Consider the following 13,179-nt stretch of genomic DNA (forward strand, 5'->3'; position numbering starts at 1 on the left):
ATCTACTAAGTAGAGGCCTGGAATACTGCTAAAAATCCTGTAATGCACAGGACAGCCCCCCGCAACAAAGAATTATCCCACCTAAAATGTCAATAGTGCCCAGATTGAGAAACCCTGGACTAAGTAAGTGATGGCAGGAAAAATGGAAAAGAAAAATTGATTCAAGATACACTCTGAAGCTGAAGTAGCCAGGAATTCCAAATAGATTAAATGTGGGGAAGGGGGAAAAGAGATAAACCAAAGATGGCCTTCAGATTTCTGTCTTGAGTAAATGGATGGATTAAAATAGTTGAAAGGATTGGTATCAAGATTTCTGTCTAGTAGGTAGAATCAACTGTTTGGTTTCAAATTCTAGATCTATTATTTACCAATTGTGGGTTGGCATGATATACAACCACTCCATGTCTCAGTTTCCCCATCTGTCTTAGGTTGGGTTTTCTAGAGAAGCAAAACCAGTAAAGCATACAAATATATATACAGAGAGATTTATATCAAGGAAATTGCTCACACAGATGTAAAGGCTGGAAAGTCCCAAGTCCATGGGTTAGACTGGAGGCTTCTCCTGGCTCACTGGTTGCAGAGACCAATGAATCCAAAGATCAGCAGGCAAGACAGGAGGTAAGCTGCTAGCTCGAGTCCCAAAAATTGGAGGTCAGATGAACAAGAGGCAGCTGCAGGATCCAGAGTGAGTAAAAGCCTAAGAGTTTTGCCATTAAGTCCACTTGTATTGGAAGCAGGCCATACTCCCAAGGAAACTCCCTTTCAACTGATTGGCTACTCACAGCAGATTCCATCGTAGAGATGATCACATCTTTATATGACTGCCAAACTACATCATAACTGCCAAACCACTGAGAATCATCACCCAGCCAAGCCGACATACAACCTTAATGATCACACCATCTATAAGATTCAGATGGTAAGAGTTCCTATTTTAAAGGTATATATAAGGAGTTAATCATTTAAAGTGCTTCAGGCAGATTTGGCATGTGATAAACAGTCAAGTGTTAGTTACTTTTGTTGTTATTTTATCATTATCACTATTATTAGAGTCTGGATCTCATGGGAGAAAACAAGACTGAACACGTGAATTCGGGAGCCATCAGCATATAGGTGGCATTTAAGGCCTGGTGATGAGTGTGTACATAGAGAAAATGCCTAGAGACAGAACCTTGGGTACTCTATCATTAATATATTGAGAGAATGATAAGAAACCAGCCAAGGAGACTGAAAAAGAGGTAAGAGAACAGGGAAGAATTTCAAGGAGGAGATACTCAACTGGGTTGAGTACAAAGAGAATAAAGTGTCTCGTGGATTTTAAGGCCATTGGTAACTTTGACAAGAGTAATTTCACTTAAGAAGTGGGAATGGAAGCCAGTTCAGCATGTGTTGAAGAGTAAATGGGAGCAGACATGGAGACAATGTGTGTAGGGACTTTTCAAGAACTTTGGCTAAGAAGAACAGAACCAGTAAGGGACTATAAAGTAAATGGACAATGGATTTGTAACTTTTTCTCAGAGCGTGAGGTATGACCAGCAGGCTGGGGAATGAATACAGAGAGAAGAGAGACAGTATGGTTTGCAGGAATGCGTGTATCTTAAACATGCTGGAGGAATGAAGAAAATGATGAACACTTCTTCCATCTCTGGGACCTAAGGTACGTAGGGTGTGAGAGGCTTGAAGGACTCACAGGCTGCCAGATCTTAATTAGCAAGGAGGTGGAGTTCAGAGAAATGGTCATGATTATCTTCAACCCCTGTCTACACACAGCAAAGTCAGTTACACAGCATGAGGTCAAAGCCTGTTTAATTAAAGCCTCTTTCACTACTCATCTGCCCCCGACCCCAGCACACGTGCACACACACACACACACACACACTTCCACTTCCAGTGCAACATGAGGATTTTCAAGAAGTTTGAAGGCTAAAAAATAACCATAGAGCAAACTAATTTAATGGTAAGGGTATTTTACACAAGAGCCCACACTTAACACAATGTGAATTAGATGGAGCCTGTTTTTATGTAATCCACCTTATTTGGGAGCATCCCCTCCAGCACTCTGGGTTTCAAACACACTTCTAAGTTTTGTTTTAAATAATCTAGATTTCAAACATCTTATAAGTATTATCACAAAAAAAAGGAGTTGTTCAATCAACCCCATGTTGCTTTACCTGCACCTGTGGCACTTTAAATTGAATCTTCACCATTAAGGTATCGTTAACAACTCAGACTTGTTGCCTGAGATCAGGGATACCCATTGGCCACTACCCATTGCCGTAGAGTCGATTCTGACTCATAGCGACCCTATAGGACAGAGTAGAACTGCCCTGTAGATTTTCCAAGGAGTGCCGACCTTTTGGTTAGTAGCCATAGCACTTAACCACAACGCCACCAGGGTTTCCAGATCAGGAATAGCATCATAATAATGGTTAACATTTATTGAGTGCTGACTTTGTGCCAGGCACTGTTCCCATATTATTGCATTTAATATTTACAAAACCTGATGAGTTTTTAATCCCTTTTTACAAATTGGGAAAATGAGACACTAAGGAGTTGAGCAACTTGGCCAAGGTCCCAAGCCAAAAGAAGTAGAGATGAGACAATCTACAGAACTTGCACTCTTAACCATTAGACCATTCTGCCAGATACTACAAATACCTGGCACATATACAATTATCATCTGTTATGGATTGAACTGTGTCCTCCCAAAATGTGTGTCAATTTGGTAGGCCATGATACCCAGTATTGTGTGGTTGTCCACTATTTTGTGATCCGATGTGATTATCCTATGTGTTGTAAATCCTCACCTCTGTGATGTTAATGAGGCAGGATTAGAGGCAGTTATGTTAATGATGCAGGACTCATTCTGCAAGATTAGGCTGTATCTTGAGTCAATCTCTTTTGAGATCTAAAAGAGAGAATCGAGCAGAGAGGATAGGGGCCAAGAAAGAAGTGCCAGGAGTGGAGTGCATCCTTTGGACCTGAGGCCCCTGTGGTGAGAAGCTGCTAGACCAGGAGAAGATTGATGACAAGGACCTTCCCCCAGAACCAACAGAGAGAGAAAGCCTTCTCTGGGGCCTGGTGCCCTGAATTCGGACTTCTAGCCTCCTAAGCTGTGAGAGCATAAACTTCTGTTTATTAAAACCATCTGCTTGTGGTATTTCTGTTATAGCAGCACTAGAAAACTAAGACACTCTGCCTCTGTCACCCAGAGCAGACATCACTGATCAATCACAGAACAACCCTACCAAGCCTAATTTTTAATCTGTGGCTTCAGGAGCTCCTACCAGTTGATGAGTGTTGGCACTAGAAAGGAAATCTGCCTGCTGTCTCTGCCCTAGATCTTCCTCCCTTGCTTGCTCCTATCCTCCCTCTCACCTTGACTCCGCCCTTCTCCAAAGTTTGTTTCTCCTCTGACTCTGGTCTTCTACACTTGGCATATGATCTTAGTCTCCTTCAAGGCTGACTCAAGGCTGATACTTGTCCCCAGGCTCCTTTTGCTCTTTTCCTGGTCTCTTTATCATCCCTTCCCCATCATGAGCTGGCACCATGATTCAGTCTCTGTTGATGAGGTATTTGAGGTGCCAAGGTAAAGCAGGGCCAATAGGAAGGGAAGAAAGGAAAGGCCAAAATAGCAGACTCCCCCTGAGAAAATTTCTGCGTGAACAGAGTAGATTAAGAGGTGTGGACATGGTATGACACCCTGAAGATCTTACAATTGGGAATATACTCCTGAATTTGGCTGTTAAAAAATTAGGGTCTTTTAAACTGTCAAAGAACTCATCTCTAATTGACTGAATCATAAACACAAGAAAACCTTTTAATTTTGGAGAGAACAACTTAGGTATTTATTGTGCACAGATGGGGAGATTGGAAAGGATTGGGTTCTAGCTAGCTGTGTGACACTGGCAAATCTCTCAGCCTCTCTAGCTGTGGTTTCTTTGTTTGACAATGTGCCAATTAAATTTCGGACCTCTTTGGACCCTTTCAGTCCCAACGTTCTGTATCAATATAGCCATGTTTCAAAGGCTCTTACCCTAATCTGCTTTGCAGGGACACTACTTACCCATTCTGTTTCCTCAACTATTTCTAGGAGTTGCCAGAAAGTATCCATGTTTTCACAGGCCATCAGACGTTTTATCTTTCTCTCCTGCTTTAGCTCCACCTCTTTTTTCTCACTACTATTGCCTGTCATGCCTCTGAGGAGCTGGCTCTGGGGGCTGTAAATTCTCACCAAGAGTTGCCACCACAGTCATGGGGACATTAATATCCTTGTGGTGCCAAAGCTCTTCAGGGATGTGCACAGGTGTGGAGGGAACGTCTTTGCTCTAGTGTTGAAACCTGAAACAGGACTACGGAACTCGTCCAGATGTTTGAATCCTAAGAACACTTGCTAAGAGGCTTGTTAAAAAAAGGCTTGTTAAGTTGCTATGAAACCTCTTAGAGGCAGCAACCACTGGTATTCTGGACTGTGTGTCAAGCTCTGAAAGCCCAAGACACACAAAAATGTAGCACTGATCTATTCTGTCCCTGGAAACCATTGAGACAAATCCATTATCTGAGCTACAGAGAAGCCAGAACGAGTTACAATTAGAACCTCAGTGAGTTACAGCTCATGGAACTTAGCTCAGAATCCCTCACTCATAAAATGACACACAAGTTAGACGTCTGCTGAGGTTCGTCCTGGGTGTCAGGATCCAGCCTTGTGCAAGGACTGAGGGAATCGATCAGAGAGAGTGAAAGCCACGGTGCACAGGCACCTTCATGCTGGGCCCACCCTCTCCTTGAAGACGGAGCGCCTGGCACAGGAAGTACAGACAAAGTGACGAACCTTTTCACTAGAAAAAAAAAAATTTCCCTTCACCACAAACAATTTCTCTTTAATTTTTCTTAAAGTGGTGCAGTTGCTAATTTAAGCTCTTCACATACTTTCCCAGCACTGAGCTGAATTTGTGATTTTGCTCCACATCCCCCACAGCCTGGTAGATTCAGAAAGAGTTTTAAAAAAAAACAAACCCATTGAGGTCAAGTCAATCCCAAGCCATAGCTACCCTACAGGACAGAGTAGAACTGCCCACTAGGATTTCCAAGGACGTAATCTTTACGGAAGCAGACCGCCGTATCTTTCTCTCGAGGAGCAGCTGGTGGGTTCAAACCACCAACTCTTCAGTTAGCAGCTGAGCGCTTAACCACTGCACCACCATGGCTCCTTTGGAAAGAGTATGGACTTGAAAATCCCAGCTCCACTGCTGCTGGAACAAGCCCTCCAAACTCCCTAAACTCTCGTCCACTTTTCGTAAAATGGAGTTTTCATGGGGATTAAAAATGTATTCATGCATGCAAAGCAAAATACCCAGCACAGGTTCCCGCCCACGATCGGCGTTCAGTAAATGTCACTCTCCTTCCTTCATAGTACTAGAAGTCATCAGGAGATACTAGTCTCAGCTTTTGTGTCAGATGTAGAACACATCCTTCAAAGTGCTCGTACTATTTCAGCTCAGCAGACACCTCGTCTCAGGAAAGCCATTAGAAACCCCCAAAGTACTATATTTTTCTCCTGGTAAGTAGCTCACTTCCCACAGCTTCCCACCACTTTGCATTAAGTGAGCCCAAGAAATGAGTCACTGTACTTAACAGAAGGCGGGAGCCACACCCAAAGCTGAGGCATCTTGACTTTTCCCAAGAAGTCATCAGTGCCACCAAAAGGAGAGGGTTCCAGTGCTCAGAGCCACACAACCTGAAAATCCCAAGCTCCCAGGCTCCCCCAAGCTATCACTGAGTTCATATGCCAACCTGAGAGTTCAGCTCTCAGTGAATTTCTGAGCATTCAGTGGCAGCTGGGAGTCACTGGACAATATTCAAATCTAAATTTGCTGCTTTGGTGGTATGGGGGGTGGGGTGAAAGAGAAGGGAGTGTGGGTACCACAAGATGGCCCAATCACTTCCCCTCTTAGGTAAGCGGGCAAAACTAGATTAGATTTAGACAACATCTCTTGTCTTAGTTATCTAGTGCTGCTGTAACAGGAATACCATGAGTGGATGGCCTCATCAAAGAGAAATCTATTCTCTCACAGTCCAGGAGACCAGAAGTCTGAATTCAGTGTGCCAGCTCCAGGGGAAGGCCCTCTTTCTCTGTCAGCTCCAGGGGAAAGTCCCTGTCACCAATCCTCCCCAGTAGAGTACCTTCTCAGAGCAGGGACCTTGGGTCCAAAGGACGTGCTGCACTCCTGGAGCTTCTCTCTTGGTGGCACGAGGCCTCCCTGTATCTCCTCTCGCTTCTTTCTTCCATATGTCAAATGAGATTGGCCCAAGACACAACCCAATCCTACAGACTGAGTCATGCCCCATCAATACAACCACCACCAATCCTACCCCAATAACATCACAGAGACAGAATTCACAACACACAAGAAAATCACATCAGGTGACAAAATGGTGGACAATGACACAACACGGGGAACCATGGCCTTGCCAAGCTGACACACATCTTTGGGGGGGACACAATTCAATCCATGACTCCCTTCTCGTTTGGTCATTTAGAAGGTCATTATTTGCTTTTTGAAAACATCTACCATAACATTTAAATTATGACTGTGATTTATATGAAAAATTTCAAGAACTTATCCATTGTATTAAAAAACAAACAAACAAAAGACAAGCCAGTTGCCCTCAAGTGTATTCTGATTCATGGCAACCCTATGTGTTTCAGGGTAGAACTCCATACAGGGTTTTCAAGGTTGTGAAGTAAATTTCTTCCAAGGCACCTCCGGATGGATTTGAACCACCAGTCTTTCAGTTAATAGCCCAGTGCTCAACTGTTTGCACCACCCAGGAACTCCTTGTATAAAAATAGGTACACTGTTATTGAGATCAGCCCTTTCTGGTCTGCAGGCAGCAGGGTAGAGGAAAGTGCATGCCGTCACACTCAAAAGACCTGGGTTCAAGTGCTGCTACTGCCACTTTCTGTGTGAATTGGGTCAAATCCCTGAGCCTCAGAGGTTTACCTATAAAGTGCAGTGAATGCCTGCCTGACATGGATTGAATTATGTGCCCCCCAAAATCTGTGTATCAACTTGATTAGGCCATGATTCCCAGTATTGTATGGTTGTCTTCCATTTTGTGATTGTAAGTTTATGTTGAGAGGATTAGGGTGGAATTGTAACAATACCCTCACTCAGGTTACCTCCCTGATCCAAGGTGAAGGAAGTTTCCCTGGGGTATGGCTGCACCACATTTTCTCTCTCAAGAGATAAAAGGAAAGAGAAACAAGCAGAGAGTTGGGGACCTCATACCACCAAGAAAGCAGCACCAGGAGAAGAGCATGTCCTTTGGACCCAGGGTCCCTGCTCCTGACAAGCTACTTGACCACAGGAAGATTGATGACAAGGACCTTCCTCCAGAGCCGACAGAGGAAGAAATCTTTCTCCTAGAGCCAACGACCTGAATTTGGACTTGTAACCTACTAACCCAGCAAAATACCGTGAGAAAACGAAATTCTGTTTGTTAAAGCCATCCACTTGTGGTATTGTTGTTATGGCAGCACTAGGTGACTAAGACACTTCCCTACTTATAGGATTCCAAAATGATAAAGTATGTAATAGTACATGGAAAACTGTAATACGATATAAAATGTTAGATTGTTTTTCTAAAGTAATCCTTAATCTTTTACACTTGCCTGATAGTCCTGATTCTAATCTCCTGAATTAACTTTGTCTTCGTATCCGCTTTAAATTAATATTTTTTTTAAGCTACAACTTTTCACAATGAATGCAAAACTCTACATTCACAATGGATTGAAACTTGCCTAGAATGAAGATTGTTGTTGTTGTTAGGTACCAACGAGTCAGCCCCAACTCATTGGGACTTTATGTGTAATAGAATGAAATGTTGCGCAGTCCTGCGCCATCTTCATGATCATGGGTGTGTTTGAGTTCATTGTTTTGGCTCACCGTTATATAGTGTCTAATTGTTTTGCATCTAAAAATTTGGATTTCCTAGGTAGGGTGCATTGTTTGCAAAAACAGTCACAATTATTCCCTTCCCTGTGCTGTGCTCTGTGCAATGCTCCTTTGCTGTTCTCTCCATCAAAAGGTGGTGTTATGAGATGGTGCCCGGCTACAACCGATGACTGTTGTAACAGGTAACACAACAGAGAACCCCTCAGGGAGCAGGAGAGCAGTGGGATGCAGACCCCAAATTCTTATAAAAAGACCAGATGTAATGGTCTGACTGAGACTAGAAGAACCCCAGGGCTCATGGTCCCCAATCCTTCTGTTAGCCCAAGACAGGAACCATTCCCAAAGCCAACTCTTTAGACAGGGATTGGACTGGGCAATGGGAGAGAAAATGATACTGGTGAAGTGTGAGGTTCTTGGATCAAGAAGACACATGAGACTATGTTGGCATCTCCTGTCTGGAGGGGAGATGAGAGGGCAGAGGGGGACAGAAGCTGGGCGAATGAACACAAAAAGAGAGTGTGGAGGGAAGGAGTGTGCTGTCTCACTAGGGGGAGAGCAATGAGGAGTATATATAGCAAGGTGTATATAAATTTTTGTAGGAGAGACTGACTTGGTTTGTAAACTTTCACCTAAAGCACAATAAAAATTTAAAAAAAAAAAAAAAGATGGTGTTATGGATTGAATTGTGTTCTCCCAAAATAGGTATTGAATCCTGGCCCTTGTACCTAAGGATGTGATCCTGCTTGAAAATAGGGTTTTTCTTTTGTTGCATTAATGAGGTCATACCAGAGTAGAGTAGGTCCTAAGCCTAATTATAGAAAGAGCAGAATAGACACAGGGACAGCCACAGGAGGAAGACGCCATATGCAGAGAAACACACACAGTAGGTGGATTACAAGACCAGGAACACCAAGGAATGCCAGTTGCTAGAAGCTGAAGTAGACAAAGAATGACTCCCCCTAGAGTCATACCCTGAATTCGAACTTCCAGCCTCCTGAACTGTGAGAAAATACATTTCTGTTCTTTAAAGCCACCCGCTTGTGATATTTTTTGTTACGACAGCACTAAGCACCTAAGACAGGTGACATCTGTTACCCACCCCTTGAATCTGGGCTCATTTGCAACTTGCTTAGGCCAAGAAAAGGGTGCAGAAGTGACAAGGGGCCTTGCAGCTTCCACTCTTGCTCTTGGAAACATACCTGACACAGCCATATGGGCAAGCCTGGGTCAACCTGCTGGCTGATGGAAGTCATCCCCCCACCTTCAACCCAAGCAATAACCAGCTAACAGTCATACATGTGAGTGAAGTCATCCCAAACCTGGCAGCACTCAGCTGACATATCAACTGACCACATGCATGATTGAGCCCAGCCAAGGCCAGTTGCAGATAAGAGACTCACCTACTCACCTCTAGACTTGCAAGTAATGATGCATGGTAAACTGTTTTAAGCTGCTATTTTTTGAGTGGTTTGTTACACAGCAATAGATAACTGGTATGTTAGTTTTCTACATCATTAAAAAAGAGGGCTCTTTGTAACACGGCACTAAGGTAACAGAAATGACCTCCTTCTTTGTGTAAACACAAAGAAATGCTGGATGAAATAGATGGCTAAGTTTAAGGGAAAGGAAAGAAATGTCCAAGTGCATGATAAGGAGAACTCCAAGATGTAGCAGTAAGCAGGAGCTTATGTTGTAGACTATGGAGGTATTGGGCTCAGTTACAGGTCTTAGGTGCTGGGACTAAAGCTTTAAGGCCCACACAAGAGACAGTAAACATGATCCACAAGAAGTGGGGAGACTGAACTGGAAACTTTTCCGTATTAATCCTGGAATCCCAAAGAGCTGCCTTTTCCATGAAAAAGTGACTAGAAATCTTTTTTTTTTTTTTTTTCTGGCCCTGGCGAAGATAAAGGCAGCCTGCCACTTGCCGAGGTCATAGGCAATGAAAAAAGTTACCTTTGAGATATCAATACTCGAAGCCTGTACAAAACGCAAGTGTGGTGGCTGAGACCTCTTTAAAGTGTTAAAAAGCAAAGATGTCACTTGGAGGACTACGGTGCTCCTGACCCAAGCCATGGTGTTTTCAATCTTCTCATATGCATATGAAAGGTGGACAACGAATACGGAAGACGAAAGAAGAATCGATGTGTTTGAATTATGGTGCTGGTGAAGAATATTGAATATAACATGGACTGCCAAAAGAAGGAACAAACCTATCTTGGAAGAAGTATAGCCAGAGTCCTCCTTGGAAGTGAGGATAGCGAGACTTCATCTCATATACTTTCGACATGTTGTCTGGAGGGATCAGTCCCTGGAGAAGGACCTCATGCTTGGTAAAGTAAAAAAAGGTGAAGTAGAGGGTCATTAAAAAGACAAAGACCCTCAATGAAATGAATCGACACAAAGGGTCATGAGTCAGAACCGACTTGATAGCACCTAACAACAACACAATATGTATATATATATGTATATATACATAGAAAGAGAGAGAGTGCAAACATATATGTGTGTGCATGTATATCAAGCAAAAATGTAATCCACTGTAAAAGAAATTCATTTACAAAATGAAAAGGTACTGTAGATTCTTATCTGTCTGCACTGGTCCTGCCTCTCTTTGTAATCACAGAAATAGGATATTACCTACATTTACACTGATGTTCTACATATATTCAAAGATAATATTATCGATGAGAATTGTTATCCGTGGGTACAGATGGGGCTGAAAAGACAAGGGTGATCCTTCTACCCTGTGGACTACTGTATATATGAAGGCTGCTTTATCCCTCAACATTTCATTACAAACATTTTCAAACAAGCAGTAAAGTTGAAATAATTTAATAGTGAACACCCATATACCCACCACCTAGATCCTACCATCAGTGTTTTTCTCTAATTATTTTGCTGCATATCTGTCTCTCCTTCTCTCCAGCCATCAACCCACCTACCTTTGACGCATTTCAGTGTAAGCTGCAGACATCAATACACATCCTTCTAAATACTTTAGCATGCATATTATTAACTTGTGTTAATATTTGTTTAAGGTTTTTTCTTTAGAGATAAAATTGGTATACAATGAAATGCACAAATATTTAGTGTATATCCACTGAGATTTGACAAAGGCATACTCCTGTTGAACCCAAACTCTATCAAGATGTAGTACATTAAAAAAAAACATTACTACATGCCAAATAACGAAAGCTACCACAGGTACTCCCCGACTTAAGATGTATTCGAGTTACATAATCGCCTGGTTTTGTTTTTTTACATTTTATTGTTAGCAACATGTATCACATACGATGTTGCAGCATGTAATTTGCTAATGTTATCATTCTCAGATGTAATGTTTTCAGACTCTAAAGACAAATAAAGATGGGATTTATAAAGATACTGATAATAAAAAGCAATAATGATAAAAACAAACAAAAAAAAAGATATAGTACTTTTTTTTTATAGTATATTACTATCACCCCCTAAAGTTCCCTCATGCTACTCCCCAATCATTCCTGGCCCAACTGCCCAGAGGCAACAAATATTCTCATTTTTTCTCTGTAGGTTAGTTTTACCTTTTGTAGAATTTTCCATAAATAGAATCATGCTGCCACTCAGTCCAACTAGCACCTCTTGTTTATGGATAACATACAGAACAATCACGGATAAAATGATGTGAGCTCAGAATAAGAGGTTAGGGATGGTTTAACCTTCCAGTCTTCAGTGATTGGCAGTGACCTTGACCAGTGCTGCTGGCACTCCTGCTGGCCACTAGAGGTAGGAGCTAGTTGTGTGTGGGCCTTGTCACAGCCTAGGAGACTGATGAAAATGCCAGGCCACAGTTCACTGGGGCCAAAGGGAAATGGAAATTATAGATTAGGTGTTTATGAAATATGTGCAGGAAGCAGAGGCTGAGAAACCCAACTGCAGAGCATATTGGGAGTACATGAATAGCCCTGCGCAGTGATGTTATCAGTAATTGCAGGGCATAAATCTACAACTATTTGTTTATTGGTTGACAATACTTTTATTTTACAATAAATCCTTCTAGCAATAATGACCCCCCCCCAAAAAAACGCAACAAACTAAACTAAAAGTGAATATTTAATGAAAAATTAGATACTAAATTCCTGTGTCTCAAGATGCTTGATGAAAGTATAACATGCACAAAACGTGTTTGGTATTTAGTGTCCACTAAGACCAGTCCCTGGAGAAGGACATCATGCTTGGTAAAGTGGAGGGTCAGGGATAAAGAGGAAGACCGTCAACAAGATGGATTGACACAGTGGCTGCAGCAGTGGGCTCAAGCATAACAACGATTGTGAAGATGGTGCAGGACTGGGCAGTGTTTCATTCTGTTGTACATAGGGTTGCTACGAGTGGGAACTGATTCAGTGGCACCTAACAAGGACAACAACAAAGAACATTATGGGAGGCCCTGGTGGAGCAGTGGTTAAAGCGCTCGGCTGCTAACTGAAAGGATGGTGGCTCGAACCCACCAGCTGCTTCATGGGAGAAAGATGTGGCAGCCTGCTTTCATAAAGATTACAACCCTGGAACCCATAGTGGGTAGTTCTATTCTGTCCTGTAACTTTGCTATGAATTGAAATCAACTCGATGGCAATGGGTTTGGTTTTTTGGTTTAAAAACATCATGCCCCTGGATGATGCAAACTACTGGCTCACTAGACTGCTAACCAAAAAGTTGGAGGTTTGAGTCCACCCAGAGGCACCTTAGAAGAAAGGCCTGGCAATCTACTTCCGAAGAAATCAGACATTGAAAACCCTGTGGAGCACAGTTCCATTCTGTCACACATGGGGTTGCCATGAGTCTGAGTTTACTCAACGGCAACTGGAACTGTAGTATGCCCTGAAAGTAGTTTTAAAAAGGAATCTTAACAGTGTTTCAGGCAAAGGCAATGGAATACCCATGGAGTTTCTGAAGGGGGACATTTGAAAAGGGACAGCACTCATTTACATGTGGACCACCTGGCATAATGCTAAAAAGAGAAGTCGGTCCATTGACTCAGCTCCCTTGTCTGTATAAGGAAAGAGTTTGTCCTAACTAGATCCCACAAACCAGTCTATGTGAATCACTTGAAGAGTTTTAAACAGTAGAGAACCCAGATCTCTGAGAGCAAAACCTAGAAATCTGCATTTTGAAAGACTCGAAGTAAATTCTCATGGGCAGCCAGGTTTGGACCTGCTGAACTAGGTTTGTACTGAAGTCTCTT

Source organism: Loxodonta africana, chromosome 7, assembly GCF_030014295.1.
Source record: "Loxodonta africana isolate mLoxAfr1 chromosome 7, mLoxAfr1.hap2, whole genome shotgun sequence".
NCBI classification, from domain to species: Eukaryota; Metazoa; Chordata; class Mammalia; order Proboscidea; family Elephantidae; genus Loxodonta; species Loxodonta africana.